The sequence below is a fragment of the Haemorhous mexicanus genome, chromosome W, assembly GCF_027477595.1.
Source record: "Haemorhous mexicanus isolate bHaeMex1 chromosome W, bHaeMex1.pri, whole genome shotgun sequence".
NCBI classification, from domain to species: Eukaryota; Metazoa; Chordata; class Aves; order Passeriformes; family Fringillidae; genus Haemorhous; species Haemorhous mexicanus.
This window is the reverse complement of record NC_082380.1, coordinates 7,822,476-7,843,101: the sequence shown is the minus strand read 5'-3', so window position 1 is coordinate 7,843,101 and position 20,626 is coordinate 7,822,476. Positions and strand designations below refer to the sequence as shown.

General features: G+C 42.4%; 1 pseudogene; it reads right to left on the bottom strand.

The window, feature by feature from the left end:
• The window catches only part of LOC132341417 (transmembrane protein 161B-like), a 124,106-nt pseudogene that overhangs the window by 72,130 nt on the left and 31,350 nt on the right, over nt 1-20,626 (bottom strand).

Here is a 20,626-nt window from a genome sequence, read left to right as displayed (position 1 = left end):
GGTATTTCGACATTGGATGGTATTAGATTATCTATTAGCAGAAGAAGGGGGAGTGTGTGGAAAACTAAACAAGACTAACTGCTGTTTGCAAATAGATGACAATGGAAAAGTGGTGAAACAAATAACAAAGGGAATAAAAAAGTTAATTCATGTACCAGTCCAAACATGTAAAGGATGGGAATGGGACATGTTTTTGTGGTTATTTGGTAGACTGTGGGTTAAACTAATACTTTTTTTCATCTTATATGCTATAGCAATTCTAATCTTTTTACCATGCATGATACCTTGTTTGGTGCAACTCATTCAGTATGTGACCAAGGGGATACAAGTAGTAGCCATGCCTACTCATCTAGAAATGGCTACAAAATGACAAAAAATGCCACTGCAAATAATCCCAAAACCAAAAAAGACCCAGGAAAAGAAAATTAAGTCAATGGTAGCTAAAGTTTGTAAAGACAATTTTTGTGAAAATAAGAAGAGGAGCAATTGAAAGGAATGAGAAGAAGGTGTCTTTACAAACTGTGGGCCTGATGGTAGATAAGGCCAGATACTGTTAGGTGAAAGAAGCAATGGGAGGAACCATAAATTCCGTAGGAATTCCACTAATTGACACAGACTGTTACTTACCCAAGGCCGTGCTAAATTCCTGGACTTAGAGAAAAAGAACAGAGACACAAAAAAAAATGAAGGGGGAAGGAGGGGGGATGCACATTAGAAGAAGGTCTGTATGAGGGGATTTGAGAAGCCTGTATCTCTCAAGTACCTCAGCCAATGGGGAAAGAGAAAGGGAAATGTGGCTGGGAAATTAGGATAAAAGAAGGCTGCATCCTCCAACAACTTGAGAGACCCCAGGGGAAATGCCTCATGGCCTCTCCCTTTATACAAATAAAGTTACAGGACTCCTCTCTCTTCTTTTTGGACATAAACCTCTGACATTGTGGATTAACTTTCCTGACACCTTGAAGACATACTGAGGACAGTTTAGCCTGAAGTTTTATTCAATACTCCACTTCCCCCCCTTGGTGCCACTATAAATTTTGTAAAGAAGCAGCTTGAGGCCAGGTGTGGTGCATCAGGGATCGAATGATATTGCCATCAAGAACCCAATCCCTCCTGTCCCTCATTCTCGAGTAGTTGGAGCATTTACAGGGGGCATGCTGGTTTACTAAAGTTGCTTATAATCTTTTTTGTGTTCATCAGGGTAATGAGTGGAAAAGGGCCTTTGTTTGCACATATGGCCATTCTGAGTATTGTGTGATACCTTTTGGCCTCTCTAATGCTCCTGATACCTTTCAGGGCTTTGTCACCAGTGTTTTCTGTGACTTGTTGGACAATTATGACATTTTAGTTTACTCGAGGATGTGGGAGGAACATATTCACACTCAAGAGGATCTCTCCCAGCTTTGGCTTCACTGCCTTTATGCAAAGCTGAAGTATGCCTTCCTCCAACAGCATACAGACTTCCTGGGGCTGTCATCTGCCCCCAAGGGCATGAACACGGTAGTGAAAAAGACTGATACCCTTCTTTTTTGTCAGTGTCCCATGGTGGTGTGTGGTATGCAGTGCTTTTTAGGCTTTGCAAATTTTTAATTGGCATTTTACTTGGAATTTTGCTCAAAAGGTTGCTCCTCTCAGAGCATTGACTCATAAGGGTGTCTCTTTTAAGTGGACACACAAGGTTCAGGGGGCCTTTGATTACTTGAAGCAGGCATTTACGATGGTCCCGGTTTTGGCCCACCTGGATACCAGTCATTCCTTTGTGATGGAGGCAGATGCTTCTGTCCATGCTGTCAGGGTAGTACTTTATCAGTGGCATTCACTGAATGGACAGCTTCATCCTTATGTCTATTTCTTCTGCCAGTCGACTAACACAGAGAGGAATTACAATGCCTGGGATGGAGAGCTGTTGGCCCTCATAGAGGCATGTGCTGAGTGGAGGCACCTTCTTGTGGGACCTATTGAACACCCTTTGGTTCTGACTTACCATTGAAATTTGGAATATTTTAGGAATCTGAAGTGCTTCTCTCCCAGCTGAATTGTTGGGCAACTTTTCGCTCTCAGTTTCCATTTATTGTCACCTACAGGCTGGGTAAACAGAATGACAGGGCAGATGCCCTGTCATGTCAGGAAGCCTCAGCAGGAGATGCTGAGGCAGATCTGCTACCTTGTCACTTTTCTCTCTGCAAATTTTTCTTGCAGCTATGCCAGCCTGTACCTTAATTCTGTGCATCAGGTGATGACTGGTAATCCTTTGGCCATTAGTTTTGGGCAGGGGATACTTCACAGTATTTGCAGAAGGATGGTTGTCTGTATTGTGATGAGGGACTGCATATCCCTGCCGACCAACTGCGCATGTAAGGTCCTTCAGTGCTGTCATGACACACTGACAGCAGGGCTCAGTGGTCATCTGACCTCATCAACCTCTACCTCCATCTCCAGTTATGGTCCAGGGCCAGAGACAATATTGTGTCTGGGCTATTTTGGATTCCAGGATACTCTGGGGTACCCTGCAGTATTTGACTGATTGTGTGGGTCATGGACCAGAGGTTTCTGGGCACCCATTATCCTGCTAAGTTTGGTATACTGGAGGATGTGGGGGAACACGCTGGGTGAAGGCAGGAGATAGCGTCAGGGTTACAAAGATGTCTGTTCAAATGAGATGGTCTTCTGTAAATATTAAGTCTTCAGCTGCCACTGTTGTGGTATCAGGAGAGTTAATAAAATGGATTAGCAGGCAGAGCTCAGCTTCTCCTAGCTACTTCCTGTGGAGGCTCAAAGGCCTACCACTAAGGCTATAGCACTTCAACCCTGGAGGGGCAGAAACAACCTAGGAGAAACACCCCTCTAAGGTTAGGGTGAGAAAAGCCTCCCTCCCATGGGCCTCTACAGGCACATGTTAATGTTTCAAGTTTCATTGGTTCTCCCAGTTGTTCCACCTCAGTTCAGCCCCCGTTCACCATATATGTATATCCCCTAGAATGTTCTCCCCTTACTCCATCCCTATTGGCCCCAGTTTGCTGCAGTGTTCCGCCCCTGTTATCCCATTGGTTCCCCTAGTTTTCTGCCCCTCCCCTGCACCACTTTTCCCTGTTCCCATTGGTCCTTGACCCTCAGATCCACCCCTTTTTTCCCATATTTAACCCTGTGCCCTCCACCCTGCTGGGTGTCTGTCCGTGGACCCTCTTCAAAGCAATAAACAGCCTTTGGCTCTCCAAAGACCCGTCCTTCACCTTTCTTTGTTAGCTCTTTTTCAAGGGTGCTGTGGGCCCCGAAAGTGCGGGTCACTCTCTGGGACTTGTTGAAGCGCACCGCTTCATCTGCCTGCAAGACCCTTTGAATCTTATGTCTCTGTGTCTTCTGTTGGGCCTGCCCTAACAAGCAGCTCCTTCAGAGAACAAAGAGGTATATCCACCGAGTGGAACTTAAGGTTATTATACATATTATTGTTATATTAGCAAAGTAAAGAAAGCAGCATTTAAGTCTCCACATTACCATCCTGATTCCCTTTGAAGCTTCATATCCATCTGTCAATAAAATTTACCTTATTACAAACAACTACATACATATTAAAACTGTACTTTCTTGGTTAGATTTTTTATGGACTATGACAAATACCCCAATCATAATAATGAAATGACACTAACAGAATTTGACTGTGTAGACATAAAAACGTAGCACATTTGAATCATTACATGAAAAAGTTTAACAAGTGAAAAAAGACGATGCAAATAGGTGAACTGTGATACTGTTTTCTACCAAGCTTCACAGTAAATTTTTCCAAGATTACAAAATTTAAGCTCATATGTAAGTGCACATTATCATGCCATACTTTCACACAGCAGAGAGCATATGAATGTTCTAGTGAAAGTGAGAATGTTCATGCTTTAGATGGCAGAAGATTGCCAAGGCTGAGGAAAGGCATTCAGTGTAAACTGCAAATGTTAATGGTTAATGGCAATGCAATCGTGTTTTCCTGTTGAAGGCTCATATTGGTGAAACATGTAACTTATAGTTATGTAACTGAAGTTATTTTAAATATTAATAATTATCACTGGTTAAATGCACATTTGTAAATTGCAATAGTATTAACAATTTGGCTTCAATTTGTAACAGAAAACTTGGATAAAATTGTTTTCTGAATATTAAAAAATACTGTGACAAACGTAATATTGAAGAATTATATATTAAAGAAAAGGCTTAATTTTTAGCCCAACATTTGGCAAATAGGGTTGCTACCCATGTAGCTTAAGTAAGAAACTGAAAAAAAACCCCCATTGATTTTATGATGAACAGGTTATATGTGCAGTTTGTGAATTAACACAAAGGTTATAATTTTAAGAGAACAGCTTATATTGGAATAGTTATTAAAAAAAAAAAAAAAAGACCAAAGGAAAGCACCTATTTCACCAAAAAGCAACTCACTGTGTATTTGTTTTAAACATTTTCAGTTCAGAAATCTTGCATAAACATAGCCAGCTCTATCACCTCAAGATCAGTCTTGGTTCTTGCCCCAATTACATTTCTGGTGAGGCTGTTCTAGGGCTTCATGACTGAAGAAATCTGTTTCCAGCTTAAGTTGATAGACAGCTATCTTATCCTTGGACTCTTTTTGCTAGGTTAAACAAGGCAAGCTCTTTTAGCCTCCTCTTCCTGGATCATCCTAGCAGTCCTTCTCTTCACCTGTTTGAGTCAACTCATTTTTCTTGAACACAAGCAGTCAGAACTGTACACAGTAATCAAGACGAAGTTCTACATCACTGGCCTTGTGCAACAGGATTAACATTTCCCTCTCTCTTTACTGGAAATATGTAGCAGGATGCTCTACCTACATGGGGGTAAAACAGCTCAAACAATACCCTATTTGCAAAAGTGCTGGATGGAGAAGGGGGAGGTCATGCTGCTTTCAGTGTCGAAGAATGCTGAGACCAGCCTGACTCATCAAACCCAAAGTTAAATATTCTGAGGAAGAACAATGTTTCCTGAACTATAAAAGCCCAGTCCCACTTTTCAACAGTAGGGTCTTCTAACATATTCCTTCTTGGAGTATGTGCGGAGATTCTCCCCTTGAGTGGGGACACCTGTCAGTACACAGTTTGTGATAATTGGGAATGGGGCTGCGACTGAGCCTCATCCCTAATAGGCTACAACTGTGAAAAGCAGGTGAACAGTACTGAAAGCAATGAGACATGGAGTGTAGGAATGTGGCCCCTGTTGACGGAGTGACCAAATTATCCTTTGTCTCCTTAAAAAGGAAAAAAGCCCAGAAGTTTCTCTCCCCAATTAGGTAAAAAGACACCTCAAGGATCTTGGGGACTTCACCTCAAACTTAAGGATAGCTAATTGGACAGAAGCCAAAAAGTCCCGCCTAAGCAATTGACTAGGAAAAGAAGAGAAAAAAGGAACTAATCGCTTTTGTGAGGTGTTTTATCAGGAGCAAGAGCCTCTTGCTCCTGGCTCGGGTTTTCTCTATAAAGAGCTTTGTTATTTTGCCTTTTAATAAAACTTTTCTGTTTCCAACACTACCACAGAAGCCATCCTGCTGATTTTATGCCATCTGAGGGAGCTGAGCTATCTCAGGTGTGATATAGATCTCCAAGAGCTCATAAGACCTGGCTCGAGGAGACCCCTGTATCATGTGGCTCCCGGACTGGTGATTTCTCATATTGAGAGACACAGTTTGGGAATTTTTGATTGGCCATTGATCAAAATAGGACATTTTTTCCTTGGTCTTGCATTTTTGGGAGAGTGCAGGCCTGCAACTGGATTTTTGTGGCGCCAAAGAAAATAAAAACAGGTAAAGGACGATCTGAGGCCATCAGAGGGGGTCACAGATCAAAGCCCAAGCCAGTGAGAAGGGGCTGAAACCGGAAAGGGCTGGAGAATGCACTGGGAAGTCCTGAAGACATCTTTGAAGAGAGCTGAAATTGGCTGAGTGTTGGGGTACCTGTTGCCAATTCCTCGACTTCTGGGTCTCAGGCTGGGCCCTCCCAGGGGGCTCCCCTGTTGGGGGAGACCCTCCTGGAGTAGTTTTGTGTCAGGAAAGAGAGATGAACTGGCTTTTTTCAGTCTTCAGGTTCTTGTTTATTATTATCTAAAGTTTTACACGCTGTACCTACCAGGCTCAGCGCACTGGAAAAGCACCACAAAAATGGCTAACAATCTCTTGTTACAAGGTCTTTTAAGACTAAACTATCCAATTAAGAACTGACACCTAGATTATTTCTCCTTCTAACCCAAAAACTGATCCCTAAAAGCCCGCAATGCGGATTTTTCTGCCCAATTACAAAATGCCACTCAAAGCCCTGAAGAAGGAGGAAGAAGAAGCATGAAGAAGAAAGCCAGGAGGACACCCTGTGCCCTCCATCTTGCTTCTACCCACAATATAGCAAAAATCCCAAAACCTATATTTCTCACCTAAGTGATACATCTACATTACTCTCTACAATCTATTTCACACTTAAGGGGATTCTAGTTTATCTTGAAGTTTAGGAAACTTTCTTCATGAATGAGGGTCAAAGTCAGTGTTCCCCTGGGGGTCAGGACACTCCAGAGCAGACAGAGAAATATTCCTGGTGCCGTGAGTTTCCACAGCTGAGCCAAGACTGAGACATCTCTACGTTTCCAGACCCGGGAGATTCAGACCAAGAAGGACAGCTTCTCTGAAAACCATCATTTGTTGAGTAAGAATGGGGAACAAGCTGCCTGTAGCTGAGCAGGATCTTTATTTTTATTTGAACTATAAATTAGAAAATCAAGATGTAAAATTTGAGAAGAAAGTTAAAAAAACTCATCAGATGGGTTTTCACAGAATTCCCAACCCTAAACACGTCTGAGATGCTTATCCTAATGAAATAAACAGGGCAGGAGATCTTTCTCCTTTTAATGCCTTTATTAAAAGTGATCAGCTCAAGATTGGGAGGCTCAACAGGTCGTTTCGCCGTAGTTGCTCCCAGGAGTGGCTCGGAGGAGGAGGAAAGTGCAGCGCTGTCCACTAGGAGGCAGAGCTGGGGATCCCGTCCTCACGAAAGCAGTGGGGTATACCCCGTGTTCTTTTCGAGTTTGCCATCCCTAGTACTGGCCCTAGCTGAGGTCCCCCTTGCTCAGGGCGAGGGACAACCAAAGTTCTCAACATCTCTGCAGGCTCTGGATTCTTGCCCCTGATGTCCAGACACTACTTTGATCTCTTAATTCTATGTTGGGGTTTTTTCGGTAACTGTGGTGGAGGTCCTCTCCCATTGCACTCTGGGTTTGAGGTTATTTGCATGTACTCCAATGTCTCCTCCTTGCACTGTCCCAGAAAAGGGCTATCAACTTGGCTCCAGGCTGGATGGTATTGATACAAAAAGAAGAATTCTCAACAATAGATGGTTAACGACTGATACTTAACAGGTGATTACAACATTCAGCTAACAAAGAACCTTCCTTGGCCAGCAATCAGCTCCCAACTTAAGTCGGAACTCGGCAACCCCTTTTTAAAGAAAATGAGTAACTCTTTTTACTCATAACACTAAGAGTTCTGGGATGCTGTGGGACTTAGATTATATAGTTTGGAAAAGAATAAGAAGTCCAGCCTAAAGCTGCATCCAATATTTCAGATGGTATTACAGGTTGTAACATCGGAGAGTGAAAAGCAAGCTAGAGACAGCCACAAAACACCAAAGAGCAGAGAGACAGCAGACCGCAGGCTGCAGCAGAAAGAAATGAGGGGAGGCAGAAATTCTGAGACCCCAACCCTGTCCCCGACCAGCTCTGAAGCACCCCAGGAGGGCAGGCGGGAGACGGTACAGCCAGCTGCTCCCCATCCCGTCCCTCCTCCTCTGCAGGGAGGGAAACAGACTCATCCTGGCCAGACCAGTCTGCAATCCGCCTCTCCTAAACCACCTACCCTGATGAATTCCCCTTGGTTTCCTCTTAAAAGTAACCTCAGACGCACTAAATCTCTGAATTTTGGCAGTACCATCAAAAAAAGCTGAGCCGAATCCATGCTCTGTGAGTACAATAGCCTATGTGGCCAGCACCACGTTTCAGAGCTGCCGAAGTCTGCCCTTCGTGGGTGTGTTCCATCCTCAGACTACCAGGATTCCCTTTCTGATTCGGCACTAAGCTCCTGCCCATCAGACATGGGACACTCCCTTATTGTGGGCCAAGCCCAGTCTGTCTCACTGCCCAGGCTCCCTGCCCACACCCTGGGACGGCATGCCCTCACCCTGCCTACCATGGGAACCGGATGTGACCTCCTGGAAGCGACCCCATCAAAAATGGTGGCGCTCATATCAGGAGACCCTCCGATTTCGAAGAGATATTCCCACATCCCCCAGGGCAGCCCCCCCAAAATCTGAGGACAAGTTTTATACACCAGGAGGCACAGATACCTGGCAGAGGATAAGAAAGGATGCAGTCCAGGATGGAGAATGGGAAATTGCCTCAAAGTTGTCAGTCTTGCCAGTCCGATATGTCGGGGCAGGGGGAGGACCTCAATGGGAACAAATAAGCTTTGCAGAAATAAAAGAAAAATGCAAAGTAGCTCATTCATATGGAAGAGAATCAGCATATTTCAGAGGTCTATTACAAGCCACCTTTTCTGCAAATGTATTCACCCCTCATGACCTAAGGCAGCTTTGTACGTCTTTGCTGTCTCCAAGAGAGTATTGTCTGTGGAAAATGGCATGGAAACATTTACTGAATGACCTTTTAAGAGGTTATGCAAGAACTACAGCCACTGCAAATATAACTTTAGATCGGCTTGCAGGGGAAGCAGCCTACACAGTTCCACAAAGACAGGCAAGGACACTCAATAGACAAATCCTTCAGGATGTAAAGGAAGCAGCAAAGACTGCCCTGTTCCAGGTGCCTGATGAGAATAAACCAGAACTAGACTTCACAGAAATTAAACAAGGGATCGATGAGCCATACATGGTTTTTAGACCGTTTAAAATTGGCATTGAATAAGCAAATTTCCATAGACTGTGCCAGACAAGAGTTATTAAAATTGCTTGCAATCTCTAATGCAAATCCAAGCTGCAAAAAAATGTTACGTGCATTGCCACAAAACCCTGAGCCCACCCTAATACAGCTAGTGGACGCTTGCAACTGCCTGGGTACCCCTGAACACGCAGCAGCCATGCAGGCAGAAGTATTAGCTAATGCCATCACAACTGCACAGGAAAACACCCTAAAGCAGCAGAAATAAGCTGTCGAAATTCAGACACAAACCCTAGCAGAAGCTCTAACAGCATTTAATGGGGCAATTGAAAACCAACAGATTCCAAATGATACATGCTATTCCTGTGGTCAAAGAGGGCAATTTAAGAGACAATGTCCAAAACTATGAAGGAGGCCACCTCCAAAAAACAGTAGATACAGAGGTCTTTGTCAAAATACTAACAATTTTCACCCAGCACAGGGTTGTCCTTGCCATCTTCTGGGAAACTTACAGCCGAGCACGGCTCAGTGGCATGCCACAACACAAGAACCACTGTACCAAAAGCCAGAGACCACCACAGGCCACCAAGCACAGAACTGCAGCAGATCTTTGCAGGACTACAGAGCACAATGTCCCCAGAGTCACAGAGCAGCACATCCCTCATCACTTGGACCAGGCACATCAGCCTTGAGCGGCCTCAACTCACCTGTGTCCTGAAGCACCTCAGGAAAGCCATCACCGTCGTTGGCCTGATAGATACTGGAGCTGATATCACTCTGATATTGAAATCGAAATGGCCACAGGACTGGACCATCGTACCCACGCTGGACCAACTGGCAGGTATTGGTGGTCACTGTGAAAGCTTCCGTAGCTTACACTCTTTCACATTTGAGGGACTCGAAGGTCGTGTTGCTACCACAAAACCATTTATAGTAGGAGCTGATATAGCTCTTTGGAGAAGAGACATTCTCTCCCAATGGGGTCTGAGAATAGAAACTGATTTTTAGCAAAGGCTGTTGATGGACATAACACACTAAAACTCACATGGACATCCAATACACCTGTCTGTGTCAACCAATGGCCCTTACCAGAAGAGAAACTTGCTGTGTTAGAGCAGTTGGTACAGGAACAGTTAAACGAAGGTAACCAAACTCCAACTACCAGCCCCTAGAACACTCAAATTTTCATAATTAAAAAGCCAAACAGTGTAGCCATGATATTTTCTGAAAAATCCTTTCCTTAGGATTTTTTCTCCTGAGAAGCTGAGAGGCCTCAGGAACAAAATGTAAAGAATAATTTTCTGCTGCTGTGGAATGCAACCGGTGGATCTGTGATTGGACTCATCTGGTTGTTTCTAATTAATGGCCAATCACAGTCCAGCTGGCTCAGACTGTCTCGGTCAGTCACAAGCCTTTGTTATCATTTTTTTTCTATTCTTAGCTAGGCCTTCTGATGAAATCCTTTCTTCTATTCTTTTAGTACAGTTTTTAATATAATATATATCATAAAATAATAAATCAAGCCTTCTAAAACATGGAGTCAACATTCTCATCTCTTCCCTCATCTTGGGACCCCTGCGAACACTGTCACAAAACAGTGCGAAATGGAGGTTATTGCAGGATCTCAGAAAGGTTAATGAAGTGATTCAAGAAATGGGTTCTTTACAACCAGGTTTACTTCTCCTGTTATGATTTCAAAGGATTTGAAATTAACTGTTATTGATTTAAAAGACTGTTTTTTCAATATTTGTTTGCATCCAGATGACACACCACGATTTGCCTTCTCCATCCCACCAATAAATCAGCAGGCCCCTTTAAAAAGATATCATTGGCTCGTTCTTCCTCAAGGTATGCACAATTCTCCGACTATATGCCAGTGGTTTGTAGCAAAAGTACTTTCCTCAGTTCTTGAGCAATACCCAAATTCCCTCATCTTGCATTATATGGACAATATTTTAGTAGCAGCAAAGAACCAAGCATCAATGCAGGAGATAACAGATCAGGTCATCTCAGCAGTGGAGAAAGCAGGACTCACAATAGCAAAGGAGAAAATACAGACACTTCTTCCCTGGAAATATTTAGGGTGCAGAATCACAGAACAAAATGTAACTCCACAACCACTCCCACTAAAGAAAAATCCAAAAACACTGAATGAAGTACAGCAGCTGGTAGGGACTCTGAACTGGCTTCGTCCACTACTAGGCATTTCAAACCAGGACTTAGCCCCTCTGTCCGATCTATTGAAGGGAGACACAGCTTTAAACTTACCACGAGAATTCAACAAAGTCCAAAATGCTTTATCTAAAGTGATGCAAGCCATCCAATCATGCCAGGCTCATCAATATAATCCTAACTTGTCTTTTTTGCTTGCAGTTTTGGGGAGAGTCCACAGCTTCACGGTCTAATATTCCAGTGGGGTCTAGAGAAGAAGCACCACCTGATAATCTTAGAATGGGTTTTCCTATCTCGTCAGCTGGGTAAAACTATAACAACTTGCCCTGAAATTATATTGCAATTGATTATAAAGGCTAGATCCCAAATGGTTTCCCTTTGAGGAAAGGATTTTGCAGAAGTCTTTCTGCCTGTCACATCCATCTATTTGGAACAGTTAATTCAAAATTCAGAGATTATTCAATTTGCCTTAGAAAATTTTACAGGAAAAATTTCAGTCAATTGTCCCAAACATGATCTACTAAATTATTCTTTAAAATTAATTCATAAGCCCTTAAGAAGTCATGCACCCCTAGATGCAATCACGCTTCTTACAGACAGTTCTGGGAAGTCCAAAAAATCTGTGATTGCTTAGCAAAATACAGAGACAAAAGAATGGGAATCAGATATTGAGGAAGTAGATGGTTCTTCACAAATAATAGAATTAAAGGCAGTCATACGGGCCTTTTCAAAATTCATGTTTCCTTTTAATTTAGTAACGGATTTATTCAGTGTTGCAGGTGTAGTGGAGAGAGCAGAAGAGTCTCTGCTAAAAGAGGTTTCCAATGACCAGCTATACAGTTTGCTCAGAAAATTAATCTCCCTTCTTTCTATTCAGCAAGAACCTTACTTCATAATGCACATTCGTTCACATTCTGCATTCCCAGGTTTCCTAGCAGAAGGCAATGCCATGGCCGATTTGTTAGCCATGCCAACCCAGAATACACTTCCTAATGTTATTGAACAAGCCAGAATGAGCCATGCCTTCTATCATCAAAATGCACCTGCCTTGGTAAGAATGTTTAACATCTCTCAGAATCAGGCAAAAGCAATTGTTCAATCATGTCCAGATTGCCAAAAATTAACCATACCAGCAATAGGAACAGGGGTTAACCCTCAAGGCTTAAATAGCCTGCAGATATGGCAAACTGACATAATTCAAAATCAGTCATTTGCATGGTTCAAACGTATATACATATCAATAGATGCATTCTCAGGAGCAATTTTTGCTTCCGCACATCAAGGAGAGAAAAGTAGATATGTAATTCAACATTTTTTTTCTTACAAGCATTTGCATCCCTAGGCATTCCTCAAGATGCCAAAACAGACAACAGACCAGCCTACGTTTCTAACAAACTGCAAGGGTTTTTCGAAACCTGGGGTATCAAGCACACCACATGTATTCCACATTCTTCCACAGGCCAATCTATTGTAGAAAGAGCACATAGATCTCTGAAAATTATCCTTGAAAGGCAAAAGGGAGGGACAGAAGTGCTGTCTGCAGTAGAGAGGCTGACTAAAGCTATATATGTATTTAATTTCTTAAATAATTATTCTATGGAGCAGGTACCACCGATTTTCAGACATTTCAGCAATACCAGTCAAGCAAAGCTCAAGGAAAGGCCACCAGTCTTCATAAAGGATCCAGAGACAGGACAAATTTCAGGACCCCATCCTCTTGTGACTTGGGGGGGGAGGTTTGTGTGCATTTCTACAAATACAGGTCTTTGATGGGTCCTTGCAAAGAATGTCAAGCCACAGGTACAGCTGATCCAAGGGCAGCAGAAGACTCCAGAAGAAGAATGCATAAACAACTGAGTGACAGCTGGAAGCAGAGACTGTGTTTTCTAAGTTTGCGCTAGTTAAAATTGTTTAAAAAAGTTTTGCACTGAAAAAGTTCTCTAAGTTATTGTTATTGTGTCAAAAAGGTTATTAACCTACCTCTAAAAATGCTTTAAAGTTGTATATGTTCAAATCAAATATAGCCAGAAATTTGAGGCTTGCCTGGGAAAACACTTCACCAAAGTTAAGATAGAAGAATAATTCACAAGCAATAAAAATTAGAACCAAATTTAAAAATTATTAGCATAACTACAAATTGTCAACAAGGGTGAGACCTTTTCAGATCATGTTCCTTTCTCGTCTTTCCCTTTTAGATATATAGAAAGGGGGAGTTGTAGGACTGTGCCCCCTGTTGATGGAGTGACCAAATTATCCTTTGTTTCCTTAAAAAGGAAAAAAGCCCAAAAGTTTCTCTCCTCAATTAGGTAAAAAGACACCTCATAGGACCTTGGGGACTTCACCTCAAACTTAAGGATAGCCAATTGGACAGAAGCCAAAAAGTCCTGCCTAAGCAATTAACTAGAAAAAGAAGAGAACAAAGGAACTAATCGCTTTTGTGAGGTGTTTTACCAGGAGCAAGAGCCTCTTGCGCCTGGCTCGTGTTTTCTCTGTAAAGAGCTTTGTTAATTTGCCTTTTATTAAAACTTTTCTGTTTCCAACACTACCACAGAAGCCATCCTGCTGATTTTATGCCATCTGTGGTAGCTGAGCTATCTCAGGTGTGATATAGATCTCCAAGAGCTCATAAGACCTGGCTCGAGAGACCACTATATCAATGGAGTGCCGAAGTGTACTGACCAATCACGAAAGGGAACAGAAGGCACACAAGTGAACTGCATGAACAATGAGGGGTATAAAAGGTTGGGCTAAATAACAAGAAGGGCAGATGCTTGTAGCCTTCTGAAGTGATATGTTACTCTATATGGGCAGACACCTGAAACCTTCTGATGTGGTATGGTGTTACTCTCTATGGGTTGAAGCTTTCTGAAGTTGTATGATGATATTCTGTGTATTGAGGCCATCTCAACTGTGACGTATGCTGTGGCATATGCTGCAACAGACACCCCTCAAAGTTACTCCTTGAGGCTGAGCAAAAGAGATTTGCCCATGGTCGTTGTTATGGGTAAGTAACATCAGTCTCTACTTCATAATTATTTTGCTAGCTTTAATATCATTGTTTCAATATTGCTTCAATAAATAGTGCATTACACTAGTAGTTATAGCTACCTATGCTGCATAGTAAATACTTCTGATTATGATGTTTTAGTTTGATCATTATCATCATCAATTTAAATAAATGATTTATCATACTGTCATGGTTTAACATAGCTTGGTAATTAGTTAAGGAGAAATCCATCAGCTACGGAAGTAATTCTCTGTGAGGAGCTGCTAACAGCTTCCTCTGGACCCAACAGAACAAATCAGCTGGCTACTTTTGAATACTGACATCCTGTTAAACTACTTTAAAAAAGCTGAGCGTGCCTCTGTGAAATCACATTTAAAAACTAACAAACTCCAGGAAAAACTCTCTTGCTTCCAGCTTTTCAACAGGTAACTGGGAGCTCGTGTGCTCCACCAGCGCTAGCCGGGCCAGGCCCCTCTCCTTCATTCAGCCTGGCCAGGTTGGCCCACAGCACGGCTCAGCTGAGATTCTGCTGCTGTCAAGTTCCAACCATGGCCGGTGGGCCAGACTGGCTTCACTCGGCTTTGGGTGGAGCTGAGCCAGGCCCTACTCTGGCCGCGAGCCGCCGAGCCATCCTGCTGGTGCCGTAGGAGATCATGGGACTAAAAACAGAGTTGGCTCTGCAGCCCCCACAGCTGGAATTGAATGCAGCAGGAGCCAGAAAACAGCCATGCAGTCCGAGCAGCCACCACCATTGTGGCCCAGCCCCTGAGATCTTGGCACAGTGCCCCCCAGCACAGCCTGAAATCCTTTACTGCAAATTCTCCACCGCTGCTGGGAAGAAATTACAAGACCATCCACAGTCCTGGGTGAGATATTAACTCTTTCAGTGCACAGATGAAACTTACAGACATCAATCCTCTCTCAAGTCAGAGAAAAGGAAAGGGTGAAGATACGTAAAGAAAACAACATAGAGACACAGAGGTCTGTGAAGAAACAGTCAAATCCCAGATGGGAGTGGAATGAGGAGATGCCTTAGTCTTGAGCTGAAATTCTTTTGTAAAGCCATAGTGATGGACTATGATACACCAGAATATCCCTGTAATTCATGAAAAGCATTGGGGGGATGGAGTGTTCAAACTGTAGACATGAGCAAAGACACTTGTGCTGAGGCAAGCAGATGTTGAAGCAACTGTGATCCAATTACAAGCTTGAACAGAGAGAGATAAGAGTGGTTAAAAACTTTTGCCCCCATGGAAGAAGAAGACCTCTGTTCCCAGAGATCAAGATGATCTCAGAGATAGATTAAGAGAACCTTTGCTTCTGAACAGCTCATCCTTAAAAGTGTACCCCATTAGCCAAAGATTGAGCCCTCGAAAACAGTTGTGGGGAAAGCTGTAAGTCGAGGGGAGGAGGGGAGGGACTTTCACATAGCAATCAGATTTCCTTCTCCCAGGCAGCTCATTCACTGTGACATTAAAGCCACAAGAGAACTGTTTCTTGTGGAAAAGTCTCCATGTCATGGCAGGAAAAACTTCTCTCCCTAAGTGAACTGAAGAAAGATTATTTTAGAGGTGGTAAACTGACTGAAAATACTAGGCTTTGTCTCTTTATGTTGTCAGTAGGAAAGGAAAGAGGAGGTGGGGAGAGGAAAAGTATTCTGAAGGCTTATTCTGATTTTTATTATTCTCCTTTTAGTTTTGTTAATAAGGCTTTCTTTATACTCTTTCGTTTTGAACCTGCTTTGCTTTTCTCCTAATCCTTATCTCGCAACAGAAAATGAGTAAATAATTTTAGTGAGTGCACTGGCATTTGGCCAGTGCTCAACCCACTACACATACTTATATAAATATATTTGGTTTATCATCCTTAATCCTGTGGGACAAAGTTGTGTAAAGGCTCAATTACACCTATACAATCCTTTAGACATAAACTGTTGACTAAGTCTGCAGTCTAGGATTGGATCCAGCTGCATGCAGGCTCCTCTCTGAGGAGTAGTTTAGAAAGTGAGCGGATCCTTTTTGAACCTCATGACTCAAAAGGAAGGCTTCTCTAATAAGCTTTGTCTGAAGCTTTCCTTTTGCCCATGACAAAATACCTCGCCCAATATATCCTAGGAGCACGTTTACCCTTTTCACAGCTGCTCACAGTAATCCTGCATTCAGCTAATATACTCAAATCTTTCTCATCTTACTTCCAGCTGAAGAGCTTTAGTTGCATATAAGAATTCTTCTTCTCAGTCTTTGAATAGATCCATCAAGAATTTTTTTGCCATCAAACTAGCAATGTCACAGATAACTTTTAAGGACTGGGAATTACCCAGTTCTATACAATTTGGGCATGTTAAGCACTCTGTTAGGCCAAAATAACACAGTTCAGTACAGAGCTGTGGTAATCAAAGTAAGCAGGCCAATTATATGCAAGAAGATTTAGACTCAGGCAAAGTCAGAGGTTTGCCAGTAAAGTACTTATATGAATTAAAAAACCAAACCAAAACACTTAAAACAAGTTTTTACCTATCGTTTTTGCTCTTGCTTATTTGTTTCCCTGCAAAAAGTCTTAGATCTTCTTCAGTAGGATGCCGATACCATTGTAAACTGAGGAAAAAACAACTCAAGTAAAACAATGTCAGTATGAGCAATTCAGAGTGCTTTTTACAAGTAAAACTATATATAAAAACACATACTTACACACATTAAGCCATGTATTTTGCAGCACCTAACCAAAATACCTTTGTGTTAGAAGTACCAACACTGTCTCAGCTGATCAATTACAGCTAAACTTCAACTGTCTCCAGTATAAAAGGCACATGCTCATAATTAGAAAGGTTTGCAACAATCAACACGCCATTCAAGTGGAAGCAATTGTGCTTCTTAAAACACCCATTTTTAAAGTTGCCATCAACTACAGCAAAGACTGTACCTATTTTGGAGAAAGGTCACTGTCATTACAATTACTTATGAGAATCATGTTCTAAATGATTTTACTAAGGATAACTACTCTTCTAAAAAGAAAAGTAACTTTAAAAAATCTGTAACAGCTGTTATGAAATAACCATAACCAGTCATTTTTCTTACAAGAACCAGATCTTAACATCTACATTCCTGTCCTAAAAAACACCACAGTGATATCTTCAACTCTTACTAGAAAGAAGAAGAAATGAACAGCACAGATTACAAATGCATAGATATTTATAAATTAAAGGTATTGAAATGTAGCGTAGAAAAATATTTGTACATTGGGTTTATATGGGGACGTTTTGACAGTAGGGGTGGGGGAGTCTGCAGGGGTGGCCTCTGTGAGAAGACACCAGAAACTGCCCCTATGTCAGCCAGAGCCAGTTCCAACCAGCTCCAAAATGGACCCACTAATGCCCAAGGCCGAGCCAAGTACTGATGTTGGTAGCATCTCTGTGATAGCATATTTAAGAAAGGGTAAAAAAACTGCACAGCAACTGTGAGAAGTGAGGAAAAAAATAGAAATGAGAGAAACAATCCTGCAGACACCAAGGTCAGTGAAAGAGGAGGGGGAAGAGATGCTTCAGGCACCATAGCAAAGATACTGCTTTACCCAGTGGTAAAGACCATGGTGAAGCAGGTTGTTGCCCTGCAACCTATGGAGGTTCACACCATAGCACGTATTCACATTGCAGCCCATGGAGAACCCCTAAATGCAGCAGGTGGATATGCACTGAAGGAAGCTGCAGCTGGAGGAGAGCCTATGTTAAAGAAGATTTTTCTGAAGGTCTGTAGCCCATGGGAGAGACCCCACACCATAGAAGGGAAAAAGTATGAGGAATAAGGAGTGGCAGAGACAAACCCCTATTCCCCTGCACTGCTCAGGGTGACTGAAGGAGGTAAAAGACTTATAGTCTTGTGTTGGAAGGGACCTTTAAAGATCATCTAGTCCAACCACCTTGTAGGAACATGGTCCACTAGATCAAGTTGCTCAAAGACCCATCCAACCTGACCTTGAATACTTCCAGGGATAGGGCATCTACAACCTCTCTGGGGAACCTCTTCTAGTGTCTCACCACCCTCATCGTATTTAAAAAACAAAAAAAGTCTTCCTTACATCCAATCTAAATCTACTCTCAGTTTAAAACTCTTGCCCCCTGTCCTGTCACTATCTGCCCATCTAAAAAGTCTCCTTACATCTTTCTTATAAGCTCCTTTTATGCATTGAAAGGCTGCAATAAGGCCTCCCCAGAACCTTATCCAGTATGAACAAGCCTGTCTTCCTAGGAGAGGTGCTCCAGACATCTGATCATCCTTGTGGCCTCCTCTGTACCTGCTACAACAGGCCCATGTCTTTCTTGTGCTGAGGACCCCAGAGCTGCACACAGTACTCCAGGTGGGGTCATACGAAGGCAGAATAGAGGGGCAGAATCCCCTCCCCTGCCCTGCTGGCCATACTGCTTTTGATACAGCCCAGGACAGACTTGGCTTTCTGAGCTGCAAGCAAGCACTGCCGACTCATGTCCAATTTTTCATTCACCAGTGCCCCCAAGTCCTTCTCTTCAGGGCTGCTCTCAATCCATTAATCTCCTAGTCTGTACTGATATTAGGAATTAACCCGACCCCGGTGCAGCACCTTGCACTTGGCCTTGTTGAACTTCATGAGGTTCTCATGAGCCTACTTCTCAAGCCTGACAAGGCTCCTCTGGCTGGCATCCCTTCTCTCAAGTGGATCAACTACACCACACAGGTTGGAGTGTTTGACATTAAACTGAACTTTAGTGGAGGATGGGAAGATTGAAAGGAAGAACAATGGTGGGACAAACATGCAACTAATGCTTTAGGAGAAACTCCCAATCTGGGAAGGTTGATTACTGGTATAATTGAGTGTTTAACAGGAACTTGCACAGAACTCACTGACAACATCTTAAAATAATTTAAGAATTTGTATAAGAGTTCAAGCTAGCAATGGTATAAAGAACACAATGTGTTCAATAGGGGTTTCTACATGGGTGTATGTAGGTGTTATTGTGCTAAATATTTGACTTATGCTGGAATTTTTTCAACAGAAAATGAGTTTAGTACAAGCTAATAATATACAATAGAAATTAAAAACATTGAATATTATAAATTTTCCCTGAAGGAATTCACTGTCAGTTCAAACACAAAAACAAACCAAAACAAAAAACCACAAACAGAAAAACACCTCACCAATCCACATCCCCCCAAAAAACCACCCACCCCAAACAAAGCCAGACTAGACATTGACACGAAGGGGAGGAGTGAATTTTGTTGGTTTTTTTTGAGGCATCTGTAAAACTGAAAATTATTTCCTTCATTCGCTGTCATCATATGAGGTCTCAGATGAAACATTTATGGTTTTGGAAAGGAACTTTGATACAAAACAGACACTGTAAGACTGAGAAGTAACAATGCAGCTACCTTTTCATCAAAGACAAACTACAAAGATACTTTTTTCTTTCTTAGTTTTTACATGATCTAGATAAAGTGGTGAAGTTCAGAAATAGTCATCTGCTCGTGTGCTTTAGCACTTGTCTCCCAGATTTGAACTTGACATTTTGAATGCACTACAAGTAAGTGATAACCCCTTTCAATCATGCAAATCACTTGTGTTGGAAGCTTTTATTTTAACAATCTTTCCTACAGATGGACATACAGCACCTAAAAAAGAAGCAGAGAAAATTCCTTGTTCTGTGTAGTGTACTAGTACAAATTAATGATGCTTTAACAATAACTACGATATAATTAAAGTCTAGAACAAAAGTTCAAATGATTCATAGTAATGAATAATAGTATGAGCCAAATAAATAAGCCCTACATACCTTGTGTTTGAAATCTCTAAACCAAGAGATTTAAACATTTTAATAAAGGTAGACTTAAAGATTTGGAGTTCATATGTGTTCCAGATTAGATATGGTTAAAATTAGAGAACTATACCTTTGACATATGTGAATTAGTTTGAATAGAAACACCACACATTATTGGAATAAAATCCCAATATTGCTGGGTGGAATGTGCCTGGGCTTGTCCGGCCCTGCTCTGGACCAAAGGCGGCAGCTGTGGTGTTTCACCTCAGAGACACCTTTGGCTGGCTGGAAGTTGCAGTTAGGCACTCGGAATAAGTCTAGGCATGGTAGAAACTCAGTTTACCTCTAGTAGAAAAGGTTCAGGTGATGGTGAAGAGGAAAAAGAGCGGATTCCGCCAGAGGGTTAAAGCCAGAGTTTTATTCCAGGGTCACAGAGCTCTGAATCTTGGTAACAGCTCCAACAGAATCCCAACCGCATGGTCTCTATGTATTTTAAGCCCACAGGGAGGGGGGAGGGAAAGGATAGGTGAGCCACCAACCAGGTGGGAGGGGGAGGGTCTCAGGGGACAATGACACCTGGACAGGCCAATGACCCCAGGTCTGAGAAGCATCTTTTGAACTTCTGCCAATCACACAACACCCTTGCTGGTATGTGGAGCTTGACGGACATCACTTCGGAAAGGGGGCAAGGGGGAGGGGAAGGAAGAGGTTGGCACACCTGAGAGGAACTGGGACAGGATATT